The sequence below is a fragment of the Oncorhynchus masou genome, unplaced genomic scaffold, assembly GCF_036934945.1.
Source record: "Oncorhynchus masou masou isolate Uvic2021 unplaced genomic scaffold, UVic_Omas_1.1 unplaced_scaffold_545, whole genome shotgun sequence".
Lineage (NCBI taxonomy): Eukaryota > Metazoa > Chordata > Actinopteri > Salmoniformes > Salmonidae > Oncorhynchus > Oncorhynchus masou.
Genome location: NW_027011865.1, coordinates 257,586 through 280,359, shown reverse-complemented (window position 1 = coordinate 280,359; position 22,774 = coordinate 257,586). Strand labels below are relative to the sequence as shown.

The following is a 22,774-nucleotide window of genomic DNA, read 5'->3' as shown; positions in this document are numbered from 1 at the left end:
TCTAGTATAGAACAGCCTTCAGTCAGGGGGTATAGTCTAGTATAGAACAGCCTTCTGTCAGGGGGTATATTTTTAGTACAGAACAGCCTTCTGTCAGAGGGTATAGTCTAGTATAGAACAGCCTTCTGTCAGAGGGTATAGTCTAGTATAGAACAGCCTTCTGTCAGAGGGTATAGTCTAGTATAGAACAGCCTTCTGTCAGAGGGTATAGTCTAGTACAGAACAGCCTTCTGTCAGAGGGTATAGTCTAGTATAGAACAGCCTTCTGTCAGAGGGTATAGTCTAGTATAGAACAGCCTTCTGTCAGAGGGTATAGTCTAGTACAGAACAGCCTTCTGTCAGAGGGTATAGTCTAGTATAGAACAGCCTTCTGTCAGAGGGTATAGTCTAGTATAGAACAGCCTTCTGTCAGAGGGTATAGTCTAGTATAGAACAGCCTTCTGTCAGAGGGTGTAGTCTAGAATAGAACAGCTTTCAGTCAGGGGGTACAGTCTAGTATAGAACAGCCTTCTGTCAGAGGGTATAGTCTAGTACAGAACAGCCTTCTGTTAGAGGGTGTGTTCTCCCTGTTTGTACAGTCTAGTATAGAATAGCCTTCAGTCAGAGGGTATAGTCTAGTATAGAACAGCCTTCTGTCAGAGGGTATAGTCTAGTATAGAACAGTCTTCTGTCAGCTGTCAGAGGGTATAGTCTAGTATAGAACAGCCATCTTTCTATCAGAGGGTGTAGTCTAGTATAGTACAGCCTTCAGTCAGAGGGTGTGTTCTCCCTGTGTGTACAGTCTAGTATAGAACAGTCTTCTGTCAGCTGTCAGAGGGTATAGTCTAGTATAGAACAGCCATCTTTCTATCAGAGGGTGTAGTCTAGTATAGTACAGCCTTCAGTCAGAGGGTGTGTTCTCCCTGTGTGTACAGTCTAGTATAGAACAGCCTTCTGTCAGAGGGTGTGTTCTGCCTGTGTGTACAGTCTAGTATAGAACAGCCTTCTGCCAGAGGGTATAGTCTAGTATAGAACAGCTTTCAGTCAGGAGGTATAGTCTAGTATAGAACAGCCTTCTGTCAGAGGGTATAGTCTAGTACAGAACAGCCTTCTGTCAGAGGGTATAGTCTAGTACAGAACAGCCTTCTGTCAGAGGGTATAGTCTAGTACAGAACAGCCTTCTGTCAGAGGGTATAGTCTAGTATAGAACAGCCTTCTGTCAGAGGGTATAGTCTAGTATAGAACAGCCTTCTGTCAGAGGGTATAGTCTAGTACAGAACAGCCTTCTGTCAGAGGGTATAGTCTAGTATAGAACAGCCTTCAGTCAGGGGGTATAGTCTAGTATAGAACAGCCTTCTGTCAGAGGGTATAGTCTAGTACAGAACAGCCTTCTGTCAGAGGGTATATTCTAGTATAGAACAGCCTTCTGCCAGAGGGTATAGTCTAGTATAGAACAGCCTTCTGTCAGAGGGTATAGTCTAGTATAGAACAGCCTTCAGTCAGGAGGTATAGTCTAGTATAGAACAGCCTTCTGTCAGAGGGTATAGTCTAGTATAGAACAGCCTTCTGTCAGAGGGTATAGTCTAGTATAGAACAGCCTTCTGTCAGAGGGTATAGTCTAGTTCAGAACAGCTTTCAGTCAGGGGGTATAGTCTAGTATAGAACAGCCTTCTGTCAGAGGGTATAGTCTAGTATAGAACAGCCTTCTGTCAGAGGGTATAGTCTAGTTCAGAACAGCTTTCAGTCAGGGGGTATAGTCTAGTATAGAACAGCCTTCTGTCAGAGGGTATAGTCTAGTATAGAACAGCCTTCAGTCAGGAGGTATAGTCTAGTATAGAACAGCTTTCAGTCAGAGGGTACAGTCTAGTACAGAACAGCCTTCTGTCAGAGGGTATAGTCTAGTACAGAACAGCCTTCTGTCAGAGGGTATAGTCTAGTATAGAACAGCCTTCTGTCAGAGGGTATAGTCTAGTATAGAACAGCCTTCTGTCAGAGGGTATAGTCTAGTATAGAACAGCCTTCTGTCAGAGGGTATAGTCTAGTACAGAACAGCCTTCTGTCAGAGGGTATAGTCTAGTATAGAACAGCCTTCAGTCAGGGGGTATAGTCTAGTATAGAACAGCCTTCTGTCAGAGGGTATAGTCTAGTATAGAACAGCCTTCTGTCAGAGGGTATAGTCTAGTATAGAACAGCCTTCAGTCAGGGGGTATAGTCTAGTATAGAACAGCCTTCTGTCAGAGGGTATAGTCTAGTATAGAACAGCCTTCTGTCAGAGGGTATAGTCTAGTATAGAACAGCCTTCAGTCAGAGGGTATAGTCTAGTATAGAACAGCCTTCTGTCAGAGGGTATAGTCTAGTATAGAACAGCTTTCAGTCAGGGGGTATAGTCTAGTATAGAACAGCCTTCAGTCAGAGGGTATAGTCTAGTATAGAACAGCCTTCTGTCAGGGGGTATAGTCTAGTATAGAACAGCCTTCTGTCAGGGGGTATAGTCTAGTATAGAACAGCCTTCAGTCAGGGGGTATAGTCTAGTATAGAACAGCCTTCAGTCAGGGGGTATAGTCTAGTATAGAACAGCCTTCAGTCAGGGGGTATAGTCTAGTATAGAATAGCCTTCAGTCAGAGGGTGTGTTCTCCCTGTGTGTACAGTCTAGTATAGAATAGCCTTCAGTCAGAGGGTGTAGTCTAGTATAGAACAGCCTTCAGTCAGAGGGTGTGTTCTCCCTGTGTGTACAGTCTTCACTGTCCTGTATGCTGTATTTGTGTTAGTAAATGTCAGTGGCTGACAAGCTCAGTTTAAAGGGAAGCCTGGTCTGTGTGCAGAATGAGAGGCAGTACACCAGGACCTCCTTGCTGTCTCTACGACCTTGGCTAGTAAAACACAGCTCACCTACCACACTCACAGTTGGGTCACCCACGAGACAGACAAAACCAAACAGAGTGGTTGCACGCCAGCCGTCGTTTTGACCCCCTGGTTGCTTCGTGTTTAGTTTTAAGCCCGGCGCTACCGTAGCTATCCTGGGTTCATGGGCTGTTAGTTTTTATTCAGACCTGGGTTCAGGTCCTATTAGTTTTATTCAGACCTGGGTTCAGGTCCTATTAGTCTTATTCAGACCTGGGTTCAGGTCCTATTAGTCTTATTCAGACCTGGGTTCAGGTCCTGTTAGCTGTATTCAGACCTGGGTTCAGGTCCTGTTAGCTGTATTCAGACCTGGGTTCAGGTCCTATTAGTCTTATTCAGACCTGGGTTCAGGTCCTGTTAGCTGTATTCAGACCTGGGTTCAGGTCCTACTAGTTTTATTCAGACCTGGGTTCAGGTCCTATTAGTCTTATTCAGACCTGGGTTCAGGTCCTGTTAGCTGTATTCAGACCTGGGTTCAGGTCCTACTAGTTTTATTCAGACCTGGGTTCAGGTCCTATTAGTCTTATTCAGACCTGGGTTCAGGTCCTATTAGTCTTATTCAGACCTGGGTTCAGGTCCTGTTAGCTGTATTCAGACCTGGGTTCAGGTCCTACTAGTTTTATTCAGACCTGGGTTCAGGTCCTACTAGTTTTATTCAGACCTGGGTTCAGGTCCTACTAGTCTTATTCAGACCTGGGTTCAGGTCATGTTGGTTTTATTCAGACCTGGGTTCAGGTCCTACTAGTTTTATTCAGACCTGGGTTCAGGTCATGTTGGTTTTATTCAGACCTGGGTTCAGGTCCTGTTAGTTGTATTCAGACCTGGGTTCAGGTCCTACTAGTTTTATTCAGACCTGGGTTCAGGTCCTATTAATTTTATTCAGACCTGGGTTCAGGTCCTACTAGTTTTATTCAGACCTGGGTTCAGGTCCTGTTAGTTGTATTCAGACCTGGGTTCAGGTCCTACTAGTTTTATTCAGACCTGGGTTCAGGTCCTATTAATTTTATTCAGACCTGGGTTTCACCACATAGCTCCACTTTCAGACCCCAGAGACAGAGATGGGGTTGTATTTTAGCTAGTAGTCAATAGGTCCACTAAGCCTCGGCAAGCTCAATCAAGCTACTAGCTAGCTGTTACCTTGCTGCCTGTCACTGTGGTGTTTACAGATAAGCTAGCTAGCTAATAGCTAGCTGTTACCTTGCTGCCTGTCACTGTGGTGTTTACAGATAAGCTAGCTAGCTAATAGCTGGATGTTTCCTTGCTGCCTGTCACTGTGGTGTTTATAGATAAGCTAGCTAGCTAATAGCTGGATGTTTCCTTGCTGCCTGTCACTGTGGTGTTTATAGATAAGCTAGCTAGCTACTAGCTAGCTGTTACCTTGCTGCCTGTCACTGTGGTGTTTACAGATAAGCTAGCTAGCTAATAGCTAGCTGTTACCTTGCTGCCTGTCACTGTGGTGTTTACAGATAAGCTAGCTAGCTAATAGCTAGCTGTTACCTTGCTGCCTGTCACTGTGGTGTTTACAGATAAGCTAGCTAGCTAATAGCTAGCTGTTTCCTTGCTGCCTGTCACTGTGGTGTTTCTCCTTGGTGGTTACTCTTTGAAGCCAAGTTCCTTCCGGCAGCTGTGACTGCCTATCTATTTCTGATTGTATCTGTTCCATTTCATTCTTATGTGTGTGTCTGTGTGTGTGTGTGTGTGTGTGTGTGTGTGTGTGTGTGTGTGTGTGTGTGTGTGTGTGTGTGTGTGTGTGTGACCCACTTTCGCTGCTGGCGTGTGCTGTGCGTCACCGTGGTTTCCTGGTGCCCCAGTATGGGTAATGTTTTGGCTGAGGTCCCCCTCAGCTGTTGTTGTGTGTGAATGTGTCAATGCCTGCCACAAGAGGTAGACATGCCACCAGAGGTCTCTTCACAGTCCCCAAGTCCAGAACAGACTATGGGAGGAGCACAGTACTACATAGAGCCATGACTACATGGAACTCTATTCCACAGTCCTACATAGAGCCATGACTACATGAAACTCTATTCCACAGTACTACATAGAGCCATGACTACATGGAACTCTATTCCACAGTACGACATAGAGCCATGACTACATGGAACTCTATTCCACAGTCCTACATAGAGCCATGACTACATGGAACTCTATTCCACAGTACGACATAGAGCCAAGACTACATGGAACTCTATTCCACAGTCCTACATAGAGCCACGACTACATGGAACTCTATTCCACAGTACGACATAGAGCCACGACTACATGGAACTCTATTCCACAGTCCTACATAGAGCCACGACTACATGGAACTCTATTCCACAGTACTACATAGAGCCATGACTACATGGAACTCTATTCCACAGTACTACATAGAGCCATGACCACATGGAACTCTATTCCACATCAGGTAACTGATGCAAGCAGTAGAATCATTTAGAAAACAGATAAATATACACCTTATGGAACAGCGGGGACTGTGAAGACACACACACACACACACACACACACACACACACACACACACACACACACACACACACACACACACACACACACACACACACACACTAGCACACATACAGTGTAATATTATTGTATGGTGGTTTTACACACACCATATCTTTTGTTTTATGTGTGATGTACAGTAAGTGCTTTAATGTGTTCAGACCCCAGGAAGAGTATCTGTTGTCTTGACAGGAACTAATGGGGATCCATAATAAACCCCAGGAAGAGTAGCTGCTGCCTTGGCAGGAACTAATGGGGATCCATAATAAACCCAAGGAAGAGAAGCTGCTGCCTTGACGGGAACTAATGGGGATCCATAATAAACCCCAGGAAGAGTAGCTGCTGCCTTGGCAGGAACTAATGGGGATCCATAATAAACCCCAGGAAGAGTAGCTGCTGCCTTGGCAGGAACTAATGGGGATCCATAATAAACCCCAGGAAGAGAAGCTGCTGCCTTGACGAGAACTAATGGGGATCCATAATAACCTCCAGGAAGAGTAGCTGCTGCCTTGGCAGGAACTAATGGGGATCCATAATAAACCCCAGGAAGAGTAGCTGCTGCCTTGGCAGGAACTAATGGGGATCCATAATAAACCGTAGGAAGAGTAGCTGCTGCCTTGGCAGGAACTAATGGGGATCCATAATGAACCCCAGGAAGAGTAGCTGCTGCCTTGGCAGGAACTAATGGGGATCCATAATAAACCCCAGGAAGAGTAGCTGCTGCCTTGGCAGGAACTAATGGGGATCCATAATAAACCCCAGGAAGAGTAGCTGCTGCCTTGGCAGGAACTAATGGGGATCCATAATAAACCGTAGGAAGAGTAGCTGCTGCCTTGGCAGGAACTAATGGGGATCCATAATAAACCCCAGGAAGAGTAGCTGCTGCCTTGGCAGGAACTAATGGGGATCCATAATAAACCCCAGGAAGAGTAGCTGCTGCCTTGGCAGGAACTAATGGGGATCCATAATAAACCCCAGGAAGAGTAGCTGCTGCCTTGACAGGAACTAATGGGGATCCATAATGAACCCCAGGAAGAGTAGCTGCTGCCTTGGCAGGAACTAATGGGGATCCATAATAAACCGTAGGAAGAGTAGCTGCTGCCTTGGCAGGAACTAATGGGGATCCATAATGAACCCCAGGAAGAGTAGCTGCTGCCTTGGCAGGAACTAATGGGGATCCATAATAAACCCCAGGAAAAGTAGCTGCTGCCTTGGCAGGAACTAATGGGGATCCATAATGAACCCCAGGAAGAGTAGCTGCTGTCTTGGCAGGAACTAATGGGGATCCATAATAAACCCCAGGAAGAGTAGCTGCTGCCTTGGCAGGAACTAATGGGGATCCATAATAAACCCCAGGAAGAGTAGCTGCTGTCTTGGCAGGAACTAATGGGGATCCATAATAAACCCCAGGAAGAGTAGCTGCTGTCTTGACAGGAACTAATGGGGATCCATAAAAAATACAAATGCGTAGGTGTGTGTGTGTGTGTGTGTCAGTGTGTGTGTGTTCGGTGGGAAAACATTCCTTGGAGGTTAGCTGCATGTGTGTGTATGTAGGAGGTATACGCGTTCTTGGGGATTAGGAGGTGTGTATGTGTGTCCGAGTGTGTGTATGTAGGAGGTATACGCGTTCTTGGGGATTAGGAGGTGTGTATGTGTGTCCACGTGTGTGAGAGTGTGTGTATGTAGGAGGTATACGCGTTCTTGAGGATTAGGAGGTGTGTAAGTGTGTCCGAGTGTGTCCAAATGTGTGAGAGTGTGTGTATGTGTGTCCACGTGTGTGAGAGTGTGTGTATGTAGGAGGTATACGCGTTCTTGAGGATTAGGAGGTGTGTAAGTGTGTCCACATGTATGAGAGTGTGTGGATGCGTGTTTGTTTGTTGAGATAACATTCCTTGGACCTAGTGCGTGCATGTGGACGGGAGTGCATGGTGGAATAACCATTCTCGAAAGGTTAGGTGTTTGTGTGTGTGTGTGTGTGTGTGTGTGTGTGTGTGTGTGTGTGTGTGTGTGTGTGTGTGTGTGTGTGTGTGTGTGTGTGTGTGTGTGTGTGTGTGTGTGTGTGTGTGTGAGTGTGTGTGTGAGTGTGTGTCACCTTCTCTCCAGAGGATCCGGTCAGTACGAAGGTGGAGAAGACAGGCAGGGGGTATTTGGTCTGAGCCGGCCAGGCCTCGATGGTGGCCCCCATGGGCAGACAGAACAGAGGCACGGACTCAGGCAGGGGGAAGGACTCATAGTCCTCCTCAGGATACCTGCTAAACAGACCTGGAGGGAGGGAGGGAGGGGAGAGGGAGGGAGAGGGAGGGAGGGAGGGAGGGGAGAGGGAGGGAGGGAGGGAGGGAGGGGGAGGGAGGGAGGGAGGGAGGGGGAGAGAGGGAGGGGAGGGGAGGGAGGGGAGGGAGGGGGAGGGAGGGGGAGGGAGGGAGGGAGGGAGGGGAGGGAGGGAGGGGAGGGAGGGAGGGGGGAGGGGGAGAGGGAGGGAGGAGGGAGGGAGAGGGAGGGGAGAGGGAGGGAGGGAGGGAGGGAGGGAGAGGGAGGGAGGGAGGGAGGGGAGGGGGGGGGAGGGAGGGAGGGAGGGAGGCAGGGAGGGAGGGAGGGGGAGGGAGGGAGGGGAGAGGGAGGGGAGAGGGAGGGAGGGAGGGAGGGAGGGAGGGAGGGAGGGAGGGGGAGGGGGAGGGAGGCAGGGGAGAGGGAGGGAGGGAGGGAGGGAGGGAGGGAGGGAGGGAGGGAGGGGAGGGGGGGGGGAGGGAGGGAGGGAGAGGGAGGGAGGCAGGGAGGGAGGGAGGGGGGAGGGAGGGGGGGGGGAGGGGGAGGGAGGCAGGGGAGAGGGAGGGAGGGAGGGAGGGAGGGAGGGAGGGAGGGAGGGGGAGGGAGGGAGGGGAGAGGGAGGGGGGAGAGGGAGGGAGGGAGGGAGGGAGGGAGGGAGGGAGGGAGGGAGGGAGGGAGGGAGGGAGGGAGGGAGGGAGGGAGGGAGGGAGAGGGAGGGGGAGAGGGAGGGAGGGAGGGAGGGGGGGAATGGGGAGAGGGAGGGAGGGAGGGGAAAGGGAGAGGGAGGGAGGGGGGAGGAAAGGGGAGGGGGAGGGAGGGGGAGAGAGGGAGGGAGGGAGGGGAAAGGAGGGAGGGAGGGGGAGGAAAGGGGAGAGGGAGGGAGGGGGAGGGGGAAGAGGGAGGGAGGGGGAGGGGGAGGGAAAGGAGGGAGGGAGGGAGGGGAGGGAGGGGGAGGGAAGGGAGGGGAGGGAGGAGGGAGTGGGGGAAGGAGAGGAAGAGAAGGAGAGGGGGAGGGAAGGAATGAAGGAGATCACACCTCAATAAAATGGGGGTTAATGTAGAATGTTTCTATCCTAATGAACCACTAAACAGATATGGGTTAATGTAGAATGTTTCTATCCTAATGAACCACTAAACACCTATGGGTTAATGTAGAATGTTTCTATCCTAATGAACCACTAAACAGCTGTGGGTTGATAGAGGACTCTCTCTCATTTAATGTATCATGACATGATCATAATCATCATTACATGCAACACTAGACAGTTCCTGTAGCACTAAGCAGTCGCTGACAGATAATGAAGTTATTGTTCATTAGGCCTAGTTATTGTCCATAGACGCCAATTAGCTACACTTAGGCCTAGCTCAGTAATTACACTATTATTTAGGCCAAACTCTAGGCAGTGTTTTGGACTGGTGAGCATCATGCTGTCCCAAAGAAAGAGAGTCATTCTCTTACTTGGGTGAAACTATCCCTTTAAGGCTCTAGGAGCGTGTATTGGCATCATTAACAGTGTTTAACCCAGAACACTGTCTGTCTCACAACACGCCACCACACGTCTTAACAAGGTCTTAACAAGGTCTTAACAAGGTCTTAACAAGTCTTAACAAGGACTTAACACGTCTTAACAACGTCTTAACAAGTCTTAACAAGTCTTAACAAGGACTTAACACGTCTTAACAAGGTCTTAACAAGGTCTTAACAAGGTCTTAACAAGGTCTTAACAAGGTCTTAACACGCCAGCAGTTAACAACGTCTTAACAAGTCTTAACAAGTCTTAACAAGGACTTAACAAGGACTTAACACGTCTTAACAAGGTCTTAACAAGGTCTTAACACGCCAGCAGCACATCACTGCAGACTACATACAGTATGTTCTCATGCACCTTGCCTGGCTCATATCCTCTGGGGACTCTCTCTCTCACACACCCTGCCTGGCTCATATCCTCTGGGGACTCTCTCTCACACACACCCTGCCTGGCTCATATCCTCTGGGGACTCTCTCTCACACACACCCTGCCTGGCTCATATCCTCTGGGGACTCTCTCTCTCACACACCCTGCCAAGCCCATATCCTCTGGGGACTCTCTCTCACACACACACCCTGCCAAGCTCATATCCTCTGGGGACTCTCTCTCTCACACACACCCTGCCAAGCCCATATCCTCTGGGATATATCGCTCTCTCTCTCACACACACACCCTGCCAAGCCCATATCCTCTGGGATATATCGCTCTCTCTCTCTCACACACACCCTGCCAAGCCCATATCCTCTGGGATATATCGCTCTCTCTCTCACACACACACCCTGCCAAGCCCATATCCTCTGGGATATATCGCTCTCTCTCTCACACACACACCCTGCCAAGCCCATATCCTCTGGGATATATCGCTCTCTCTTACTGGCTCATCAGCCAACCACGATGAATCTCTGATACACCAGCCAACCAGGGACATTCTCTGATACATCAGCCAACCAGGGACATTCTCTGATACACCAGCCAACCATGGAGAATCTCTGATACATCAGCCAACCATGGAGAATCTCTGATACACCAGCCAACCACGGTGAATCTCTGATACATCAGCCAACCATGGAGAATCTCTGATACACCAGCCAACCATGGAGAATCTCTGATACACCAGCCAACCACGGTGAATCTCTGATACATCAGCCAACCATGGAGAATCTCTGATACACCAGCCAACCATGGAGAATCTCTGATACACCAGCCAACCACGGTGAATCTCTGATACACCAGCCAACCATGGAGAATCTCTGATACACCAGCCAACCACGGTGAATCTCTGATACACCAGCCAACCATGGAGAATCTCTGATACACCAGCCAACCACGGTGAATCTCTGATACACCAGCCAACCATGGAGAATCTCTGATACACCAGCCAACCACGGTGAATCTCTGATACACCAGCCAACCAGGGAGAAACTCTGATACACCAGCCAACCACGGTGAATCTCTGATACATCAGCCAACCATGGAGAATCTCTGATACACCAGCCAACCAGGGAGAATCTCTGATACACCAGCCAACCACGGTGAATCTCTGATACACCAGCCAACCATGGAGAATCTCTGATACACCAGCCAACCACGGTGAATCTCTGATACACCAGCCAACCAGGGAGAAACTCTGATACACCAGCCAACCACGGTGAATCTCTGATACACCAGCCAACCATGGAGAATCTCTGATACACCAGCCAACCACGGTGAATCTCTGATACACCAGCCAACCAGGGAGAAACTCTGATACACCAGCCAACCACGGTGAATCTCTGATACACCAGCCAACCATGGAGAATCTCTGATACACCAGCCAACCACGGTGAATCTCTGATACACCAGCCAACCAGGGAGAAACTCTGATACACCAGCCAACCACGGTGAATCTCTGATACACCAGCCAACCATGGAGAATCTCTGATACACCAGCCAACCACGGTGAATCTCTGATACACCAGCCAACCAGGGAGAAACTCTGATACACCAGCCAACCACGGTGAATCTCTGATACACCAGCCAACCATGGAGAATCTCTGATACACCAGCCAACCACGGTGAATCTCTGATACACCAGCCAACCAGGAAGAATCTGTTACATCAGCCAACCAGGGACAATCTCTGCTATATCAGCCAACCAGGGAGAATCTCTGATACACCAGCCAACCAGGGAGAAACTCTGATACACCAGCCAACCATGGTGAATCTCTGATACATCAGCCAACCATGGAGAATCTCTGATACACCAGCCAACCAGGGAGAATCTCTGATACACCAGCCAACCACGGTGAATCTCTGATACACCAGCCAACCATGGAGAATCTCTGATACACCAGCCAACCACGGTGAATCTCTGATACACCAGCCAACCAGGAAGAATCTCTGATACACCAGCCAACCAGGAAGAATCTCTGATACACCAGCCAACCAGGGTGAATCTCTGATACATCAGCCAACCAGGGAGAATCTCTGATACATCAGCCAACCAGGGAGAATCTCTGATACATCAGCCAACCAGGGAGAATCTCTGATACATCAGCCAACCAGGAAGAATCTCTGATACATCAGCCAACCAGGGAGAATCTCTGATACATCAGCCAACCAGGAAGAATCTCTGATACATCAGCCAACCAGGAAGAATCTGATACACCAGCCAACCAGGAAGAATCTGTTACATCAGCCAACCAGGGACAATCTCTGCTATATCAGCCAACCAGGGAGAATCTCTGATACACCAGCCAACCAGGGAGAAACTCTGATACACCAGCCAACCATGGTGAATCTCTGATACATCAGCCAACCATGGAGAATCTCTGATACACCAGCCAACCAGGGAGAATCTCTGATACACCAGCCAACCACGGTGAATCTCTGATACACCAGCCAACCATGGAGAATCTCTGATACACCAGCCAACCACGGTGAATCTCTGATACACCAGCCAACCAGGAAGAATCTCTGATACACCAGCCAACCAGGGTGAATCTCTGATACACCAGCCAACCAGGGTGAATCTCTGATACACCAGCCAACCAGGGTGAATCTCTGATACATCAGCCAACCAGGGAGAATCTCTGATACATCAGCCAACCAGGGAGAATCTCTGATACATCAGCCAACCAGGAGAATCTCTGATACATCAGCCAACCAGGAAGAATCTCTGATACATCAGCCAACCAGGGAGAATCTCTGATACATCAGCCAACCAGGAAGAATCTCTGATACATCAGCCAACCAGGGAGAATCTCTGATACATCAGCCAACCAGGAAGAATTTCTGATACATCAGCCAACCAGGAAGAATCTCTGATATATCAGCCAACCAGGGAGAATCTCTGATACATCAGCCAACCAGGAAGAATCTCAGATACATCAGCCAACCAGGGAGAATCTCTGATACACCAGCCAACCAGGGAGAATCTCTGATACATCAGCCAACCAGGGTGAATCTCTGATACATCAGCCAACCGGGGAGAATCTCTGATACATCAGCCAACCGGGGACATTCTCTGATACACCAGCCAACCAGGAAGAATCTCTGATACATCAGCCAACCAGGAAGAATCTCTGATACATCAGCCAACCAGGAAGAATCTCTGATACATCAGCCAACCAGAGAGAATCTCTGATACATCAGCCAACCAGAGAGAATCTGATACATCAGCCAACCAGGGAGAATCTCTGATACATCAGCCAACCAGGAAGAATCTCTGATACATCAGCCAACCAGAGAGAATCTGATACATCAGCCAACCAGGGAGAATCTCTGATACATCAGCCAACCAGGAAGAATCTCTGATACATCAGCCAACCAGGAAGAATCTCTGATACATCAGCCAACCAGGAAGAATCTCTGATACATCAGCCAACCAGGAAGAATCTCTGATACATCAGCCAACCAGGAAGAATCTCTGATACATCAGCCAACCAGGAAGAATCTCTGATACATCAGCCAACCAGAGAGAATCTCTGATACATCAGCCAACCAGGGAGAATCTCTGATACATCAGCCAACCAGGGTGAATCTCTGATACATCAGCCAACCAATGTGAATCTCTGCTATATCAGCCAACCAGGGACAATCTCTGATATACCAGCCAACCAGGGACAATCTCTGATATACCAGCCAACCAGGGAGAATCCCTCCGACCCTGCTGTAAACATCCATGACTCATCACTAGAGCATTTGCATTGAACAACCAAGTAACTGTGGGAGAAAAAAGCTACAACCGTTTGTGTCACAATGAACAGTGTAGAGAAAAACAGTGTCCACATTTACTCCAAACCCTGTTATAAACATGAATGACTCACCAGCCAACCAGGGAGAATCCAAACCCTGTTATAAACATGAATGACTCACCAGCCAACCAGGGAGAATCCAAACCCTGTTATAAACATGAATGACTCACCAGCCAACCAGGGAGAATCCAAACCCTGTTATAAACATGAATGACTCACCAGCCAACCAGGGAGAATCCAAACCCTGTTATAAACATGAATGACTCACCAGCCAACCAGGGAGAATCCAAACCCTGTTATAAACATGAATGACTCACCAGCCAACCAGGGAGAATCCAAACCCTGTTATAAACATGAATGACTCACCAGCCAACCAGGAGAATCCAAACCCTGTTATAAACATGAATGACTCACCAGCCAACCAGGGAGAATCCAAACCCTGTTATAAACATGAATGACTCACCAGCCAACCAGGGAGAATCCAAACCCTGTTATAAACATGAATGACTCACCAGCCAACCAGGGAGAATCCAAACCCTGTTATAAACATGAATGACTCACCAGCCAACCAGGCAGAATCCAAACCCTGTTATAAACATGAATGACTCACCAGCCAACCAGGGAGAATCCAAACCCTGTTATAAACATGAATGACTCACCAGCCAACCAGGGAGAATCCAAACCCTGTTATAAACATGAATGACTCACCAGCCAACCAGGGAGAATCCAAACCCTGTTATAAACATGAATGACTCACCAGCCAACCAGGGAGAATCCAAACCCTGTTATAAACATGAATGACTCACCAGCCAACCAGGAGAATCCAAACCCTGTTATAAACATGAATGACTCACCAGCCAACCAGGGAGAATCCAAACCCTGTTATAAACATGAATGACTCACCAGCCAACCAGGGAGAATCCAAACCCTGTTATAAACATGAATGACTCACCAGCCAACCAGGGAGAATCCAAACCCTGTTATAAACATGAATGACTCACCAGCCAACCAGGGAGAATCCAAACCCTGTTATAAACATGAATGACTCATAACCAGAGAATTAGCATAAAAATGACAAGTACCACAATGTACCCGTACCAAAACCTTTTCTCAGTCAAAATGAGCAGCTGGAGACTTTTGTCTGTGGATGCTGGCTATAGAAGTCTCCTGTCTTTTCTGTGCAGCGGATTGGAGGGAGTCTCCAGTAGCATGTATTTTCCTGTACAGGAGAGCAAGAGGATTGGAGGGAGTCTCCAGAGGAACATCAGGATTGCGTCCCAAATGGCCCCCTATTCCCTATGTAGTGCACTACTTTTGATAGAGGTCTATAGGGAATAGGGTGCCAATTGGGACAATGATTCAGTCAAATGGAATGTCAGCCTGTCCATCAATGGGGCTCATTGTGTTTCAGATGAAAAGAACTGGCCAGAGGGCCTGCTTATCAGTCCCTCTTATTAAATACAGGTTAAATAAACACATGTTGTTTAAATCAGTGTGAAGCTACCATACTACAGGGCCTTGGACAGTGACTGGGCTCTGTGAGGATAGTACTGTTCAACTGTGTCTGACACGACCAAGAGACAACAGCACATCACGTATACAGCCGTCCACGTAATGCTAACGGCCATTAAACAGGTAGTGGCAGTTCTTGATTGTGGCCATGTGTATATGATATACCATGACAAATGTCTGTTTTAAAGACTGGCAATAATATCATCGGGCGGCAGGGTAGCCTAGTGGTCAGAGCGTTGGACTAGTAACCAAAAGGTTGCAAGTTCGAATCCCCGAGCTGACAAGGTACAAATCTGTCCTTCTGCCCCTGAACAGGCAGTTGACCCCACTGTTCCTAGGCCGTCATTGAAAATAAGAGTTTGTTCTTAACTGACTTGCCTGGTTAAATAAAGGTAAAATAAATCGTGACTGCGGCGATATTCCACCTCCTGTGTGGTGGTGTGCAGGAGATACTTAACTAAACGTCGGGGTTTCTACAGATACATGTCATTTCTCCTCTTCCGGGGACGTTCACTCACCTGCCTTGTAGGCTATGGTGTTGGGTTTGGCCACAGACTTCTTGTAACACAGATAGACAGAGGAACCCCACTGAAAACAGAGACGGCACGTGTTGTTTGGATTGGAATCACACCACACTCTTTCTTATATCATCCATGTTATCTCTACCTCTCTCTCTCTCTGTTAACACAGCATCCATGTTATCTCTACCTCTCTCTCTCTGTTAACACAGCATCTAAGTTATCTCTACCTCTCTCTCTCTCTGTTAACACAGCATCTAAGTTATCTCTACCTCTCTCTCTCTCTGTTAACACAGCATCCATGTTATCTCTACCTCTCTCTCTGTTAACACATAGCATCCATGTTATCTCTACCTCTCTCTCTCTGTTAACACATAGCATCCATGTTATCTCTACCTCTCTCTCTGTTAACACATAGCATCCATGTTATCTCTACCTCTCTCTCTGTTAACACATAGCATCCATGTTATCTCTACCTCTCTCTCTGTTAACACATAGCATCCATGTTATCTCTACCTCTCTCTGTTAACACATAGCATCCATGTTATCTCTACCTCTCTCTCTCTGTTAACACATAGCATCCATGTTATCTCTACCTCTCTCTCTCTGTTAACACATAGCATCCATGTTATCTCTACCTCTCTCTCTGTTAACACATAGCATCCATGTTATCTCTACCTCTCTCTCTCTGTTAACACATAGCATCCATGTTATCTCTACCTCTCTCTCTCTGTTAACACATAGCATCCATGTTATCTCTACCTCTCTCTGTTAACACATAGCATCCATGTTATCTCTACCTCTCTCTGTTAACACATAGCATCCATGTTATATCTACCTCTCTCTGTTAACACATAGCATCCATGTTATCTCTACCTCTCTCTCTGTTAACACATAGCATCCATGTTATCTCTACCTCTCTCTGTTAACACATAGCATCCATGTTATCTCTACCTCTCTCTCTCTGTTAACACATAGCATCCATGTTATCTCTACCTCTCTCTCTCTGTTAACACATAGCATCCATGTTATCTCTACCTCTCTCTCTGTTAACACATAGCATCCATGTTATCTCTACCTCTCTCTCTCTGTTAACACATAGCATCCATGTTATCTCTACCTCTCTCTCTCTGTTAACACATAGCATCCATGTTATCTCTACCTCTCTCTCTGTTAACACATAGCATCCATGTTATCTCTACCTCTCTCTCTGTTAACACATAGCATCCATGTTATCTCTACCTCTCTCTCTGTTAACACATAGCATCCATGTTATATCTACCTCTCTCTGTTAACACATAGCATCCATGTTATATCTACCTCTCTCTCTCTGTTAACACATAGCATCCATGTTATCTCTACCTCTCTCTGTTAACACATAGCATCCATGTTATCTCTACCTCTCTCTGTTAACACATAGCATCCATGTTATCTCTACCTCTCTCTGTTAACACATAGCATCCATGTTATCTCTACCTCTCTCTGTTAACACATAGCATCCATGTTATCTCTACCTCTCTCTGTTAACACATAGCATCCATGTTATCTCTACCTCTCTCTCTCTTTAACACATAGCATCCATGTTATCTCTACCTCTCTCTCTCTTTAACACATAGCATCCATGTTATCTCTACCTCTCTCTGTTAACACATAGCATCCATGTTATCTCTATCTCTCTCTGTTAACACATAGCATCCATGTTATCTCTACCTCTCTCTGTTAACACATAGCATCCATGTTATCTCTACCTCTCTCTCTCTTTAACACATAGCATCCATGTTATCTCTACCTCTCTCTGTTAACACATAGCATCCATGTTATGTCTACCTCTCTCTCTGTTAACACATAGCATCCATGTTATCTCTACCTCTCTCTCTGTTAACTCATATCATCCATGTTATCTCTACCTCTCTCTCTGTTAACTCATATCATCCATGTTATCTCTACCTCTCTCTCTGTTAAAACATAGCATCCATGTTATCTCTACCTCTCTCTCTGTTAACACATAGCATCCATGTTATCTCTACCTCTCTCTCTCTGTTAACACATAGCATCCATGTTATCTCTACCTCTCTCTCTCTGTTAAAACAGCATCCATGTTATCTCTACCTCTCTCTCTCTGTTAACACATAGCATCCATGTTATCTCTACCTCTCTCTCTGTTAACTCATATCATCCATGTTATCTCTACCTCTCTCTCTGTTAACACATAGCATCCATGTTATCTCTGCCTCTCTCTCTGTTAACACATAGCATCCATGTTATCTCTACCTCTCTCTCTGTTAACACATAGCATCCATGTTATCCCTCCCTCCCTCCCTCCCTCCCTCCCTCCCTCCCTCCCTCCCTCCCTCATCTCACCATACTGCTGTTGAGGTTCTTGTCCACCTTGCAGAAGGTGTGTGGTGGCGTCTCTCCCTTGCTGGGGATGATGACACAGATGTCTGTGACGGCCAGGGCGGCGTAGGTCTGGCTCTCCGTGGCGCGGCGATACGTCACGTAGATCCTCTGGGAGGAGGTGGAGCTTATGTTGGCAGGGCGTCCGGAGGGCGTGGTCTGGATGATGTGGCAACCCTGCTTCAACCGCTCCTTCCACTCATACAGAACACTGGGAGGAGGAGAGGAATCTGTCATTTAGCTACGACACTAACCATGACCTCTAACCCTGACCTCTGACCCTGCTTCAATCGCTCCTTCCACTCATACAGAACACTGGGAGGAGGAGAGGAATCTGTCATTTAGCTACGACCCTAACCATGACCTCTAACCCTGACCTCTAACCCTGACCCTGCTTCAACCGCTCCTTCCACTCATACAGAACACTGGGAGGAGGAGAGGAATCTGTCATGTAGCTACGACACTAACCATGACCTCTAACCCTGACCTCTGACCCTCCTTCAACCGCTCCTTCCACTCATACAGAACACTGGGAGGAGGAGAGGAATCTGTCATTTAGCTACGACACTAACCGTGACCTCTAACCGTGACCTCTAACCCTGACCTCTAACCCTGACCCTGCTTCAACCGCTCCTTCCACTCATACAGAACACTGGGAGGAGGAGAGGAATCTGTAATTTAGCTACGGCACTAACCGTGACCTCTAACCCTGACCCTGCTTCAACTGCTCCTTCCACTCATACAGAACACTGGGAGGAGGAGAGGAATCTGTCATTTAGCTACGACACTAACCGTGACCTCTAACCGTGACCTCTAACCCTGACCCTGCATCAACTGCTCCTTCCACTCCTTCCACAATATCAGTTGTTTATTCATAAAACCCGAGACCTGTTTTTTTTCATTGAAGTTGTTAGGTTTATGTCCCATCCTACATTCTTTAAAAATAATATCCCCTAATAGCAGGGACAGCGCCATCTAGTGATCAGAACCTGGTAATATCAGGATGTAGGAAGGGACATAAATTACTTCAATTACTAATTTATCTGAACAGGGGGGAGGAGGACACTCAAATTGACTAAGAATACATGACATAATATGAAGAAACAATACTCCAAGCAGCAGGCTCCATACTACTTGTTAAACATAGAGAACTGATACTTTGTACTCGTTGTTGGGGTGGGAATCCATGTTTGGTCCAGGTTTGTCTACCTACCCCAGGTCATAACTACCCCAGGTTTATCTACCTACCCCAGGTCAGTGAGTGGTGGTTTGTCTGCCTACCCCAGGTCATAACTACCCCAGGTTTGTCTACCTACCCCAGGTCATAACTACCCAGGTCAGTGAGTGGTGGTTTATCTACCTACCCCAGGTCATAACTACCCCAGGTCAAAACTACCCCAGGTCAGTGTGTGGTGGTTTGTCTACCTACCCCAGGTCATAACTACCCCAGGTCAGTGTGTGGTGGTTTGTCTACCTACCCCAGGTCATAACTACCCCAGGTCAGTGAGTGGTGGTTTATCTACCTACCCCAGGTCAGTGAGTGGTGGTTTGTCTACCTACCCCAGGTCAGTGAGTGGTGGTTTATCTACCTACCTCAGGTCAAAACTACCCCAGGTCAGTGAGTGGTGGTTTATCTACCTACCCCAGGTCAGTGAGTGGTGGTTTGTCTACCTACCCCAGGTCAGTGAGTGGTGGTTTATCTACCTACCCCAGGTCATAACTACCCCAGGTCAGTGTGTGGTGGTTTGTCTACCTACCCCAGGTCAGTGAGTGGTGGTTTATCTACCTACCCCAGGTCAGTGAGTGGTGGTTTATCTACCTACCCCAGGTCAGTGAGTGGTGGTTTATCTACCTACCCCAGGTCATAACTACCCCAGGTTTGTCTACCTACCCCAGGTCATAACTACCCCAGGTTTGTCTACCTACCCCAGGTCATAACTACCCCAGGTCAGTGAGTGGTGGTTTGTCTGACTACCCCAGGTCATAACTATCCCAGGTCAGTGAGTGGTGGTTTGTCTACCTACCCCAGGTCATAACTACCCCAGGTCATAACTACCCCAGGTCATAACTACCCCAGGTCAGTGAGTGGTGGTTTGTCTGCCTACCCCAGGTCAGTGTGTGGTGGTTTATCTACCTACCCCAGGTCAGTGAGTGGTGGTTTGTCTGCCTACCCCAGGTCATAACTACCCCAGGTTTGTCTACCTACCCCAGGTCATAACTACCCCAGGTCAGTGAGTGGTGGTTTGTCTGCCTACCCCAGGTCATCACTACCCCAGGTCAGTGTGTGGTGGTTTGTCTACCTACCCCAGGTCATCACTACCCCAGGTCAGTGAGTGGTGGTTTGTCTGCCTACCCCAGGTCATAACTACCCCAGGTTTGTCTACCTACCCCAGGTCATAACTACCCCAGGTCAGTGAGTGGTGGTTTGTCTACCTACCCCAGGTCATCACTACCCCAGGTCAGTGAGTGGTGGTTTGTCTGCCTACCCCAGGTCATAACTACCCCAGGTTTGTCTACCTACCCCAGGTCATAACTACCCCAGGTCAGTGAGTGGTGGTTTATCTACCTACCCCAGGTCATAACTACCCCAGGTCAGTGTGTGGTGGTTTGTCTACCTACCCCAGGTCATAACTACCCCAGGTCAGTGTGTGGTGGTTTGTCTACCTACCCCAGGTCATAACTACCCCAGGTCAGTGAGTGGTGGTTTATCTACCTACCCCAGGTCATAACTACCCCAGGTCAGTGAGTGGTGGTTTATCTACCTACCCCAGGTCAGTAAGTGGTGGTTTATCTACCTACCCCAGGTCAGTGTGTGGTGGTTTGTCTACCTACCCCAGGTCAGTGAGTGGTGGTTTATCTACCTACCCCAGGTCATAACTACCCCAGGTCAGTGTGTGGTGGTTTGTCTACCTACCCCAGGTCAGTGAGTGGTGGTTTATCTACCTACCCCAGGTCATAACTACCCCAGGTCAGTGAGTGGTGGTTTATCTACCTACCCCAGGTCATAACTACCCCAGGTCAGTGAGTGGTGGTTTATCTACCTACCCCAGGTCATAACTACCCCAGGTCAGTGAGTGGTGGTTTGTCTACCTACCCCAGGTCAGTGTGTGGTGGTTTGTCTACCTACCCCAGGTCAGTGAGTGGTGGTTTATCTACCTACCCCAGGTCATAACTACCCCAGGTCAGTGAGTGGTGGTTTATCTACCTACCCCAGGTCATAACTACCCCAGGTCAGTGAGTGGTGGTTTATCTACCTACCCCAGGTCATAACTACCCCAGGTCAGTGAGTGGTGGTTTATCTACCTACCCCAGGTCAGTGTGTGGTGGTTTATCTACCTACCCCAGGTCAGTGAGTGGTGGTTTATCTACCTACCCCAGGTCATAACTACCCCAGGTCAGTGAGTGGTGGTTTATCTACCTACCCCAGGTCATAACTACCCCAGGTCAGTGAGTGGTGGTTTATCTACCTACCCCAGGTCAGTGTGTGGTGGTTTATCTACCTACCCCAGGTCAGTGAGTGGTGGTTTGTCTACCTACCCCAGGTCAGTGAGTGGTGGTTTGTCTACCTACCCCAGGTCATAACTACCCCAGGTCAGTGAGTGGTGGTTTATCTACCTACCCCAGGTCAGTGTGTGGTGGTTTATCTACCTACCCCAGGTCAGTGAGTGGTGGTTTGTCTACCTACCCCAGGTCAGTGAGTGGTGGTTTGTCTACCTACCCCAGGTCATAACTACCCCAGGTCAGTGAGTGGTGGTTTATCTACCTACCCCAGGTCAGTGAGTGGTGGTTTATCTACCTACCCCAGGTCATAACTACCCCAGGTCAGTGAGTGGTGGTTTATCTACCTACCCCAGGTCAGTGAGTGGTGGTTTATCTAACTACCCCAGGTCAGTGAGTGGTGGTTTGTCTACCTACCCCAGGTCATAACTACCCCAGGTCAGTGAGTGGTGGTTTGTCTACCTACCCCAGGTCATAACTACCCCAGGTCAGTGAGTGGTGGTTTATCTACCTACCCCAGGTCATAACTACCCCAGGTCAGTGAGTGGTGGTTTATCTACCTACCCCAGGTCAGTGAGTGGTGGTATATCTACCTACCCCAGGTCAGTGAGTGGTGGTTTATCTACCTACCCCAGGTCAGTGAGTGGTGGTTTATCTACCTACCCCAGGTCATAACTACCCCAGGTCATAACTATCCCAGGTCATAACTACCCCAGGTCAGTGAGTGGTGGTTTGTCTACCTACCCCAGGTCAGTGAGTGGTGGTTTGTCTACCTACCCCAGGTCATAACTACCCCAGGTCAGTGAGTGGTGGTTTATCTACCTACCCCAGGTCATAACTACCCCAGGTCAGTGAGTGGTGGTTTGTCTACCTACCCCAGGTCAGTGAGTGGTGGTTTATCTACCTACCCCAGGTCAGTGAGTGGTGGTTTATCTACCTACCCCAGGTCATAACTACCCCAGGTCAGTGAGTGGTGGTTTATCTACCTACCCCAGGTCAGTGAGTGGTGGTTTGTCTACCTACCCCAGGTCATAACTACCCCAGGTCATAACTACCCCAGGTCATAACTACCCCAGGTCAGTGAGTGGTGGTTTGTCTACCTACCCCAGGTCATAACTACCCCAGGTCATAACTACCCCAGGTCATAACTACCCCAGGTCAGTGTGTGGTGGTTTATCTACCTACCCCAGGTCAGTGAGTGGTGGTTTATCTACCTACCCCAGGTCAGTGAGTGGTGGTTTATCTACCTACCCCAGGTCATAACTACCCCAGGTCAGTGAGTGGTGGTTTATCTACCTACCCCAGGTCAGTGAGTGGTGGTTTATCTAACTACCCCAGGTCAGTGTGTGGTGGTTTATCTACCTACCCCAGGTCAGTGTGTGGTGGTTTATCTACCTACCCCAGGTCATAACTCCCCCAGGTCAGTGAGTGGTGGTT

General features: G+C 48.2%; 1 pseudogene; it reads right to left on the bottom strand.

Annotated features, from left to right (window-relative positions):
• Positions 1 to 22,774, bottom strand: part of LOC135536018 (C-myc promoter-binding protein-like) — a 167,222-nt pseudogene that overhangs the window by 96,684 nt on the left and 47,764 nt on the right.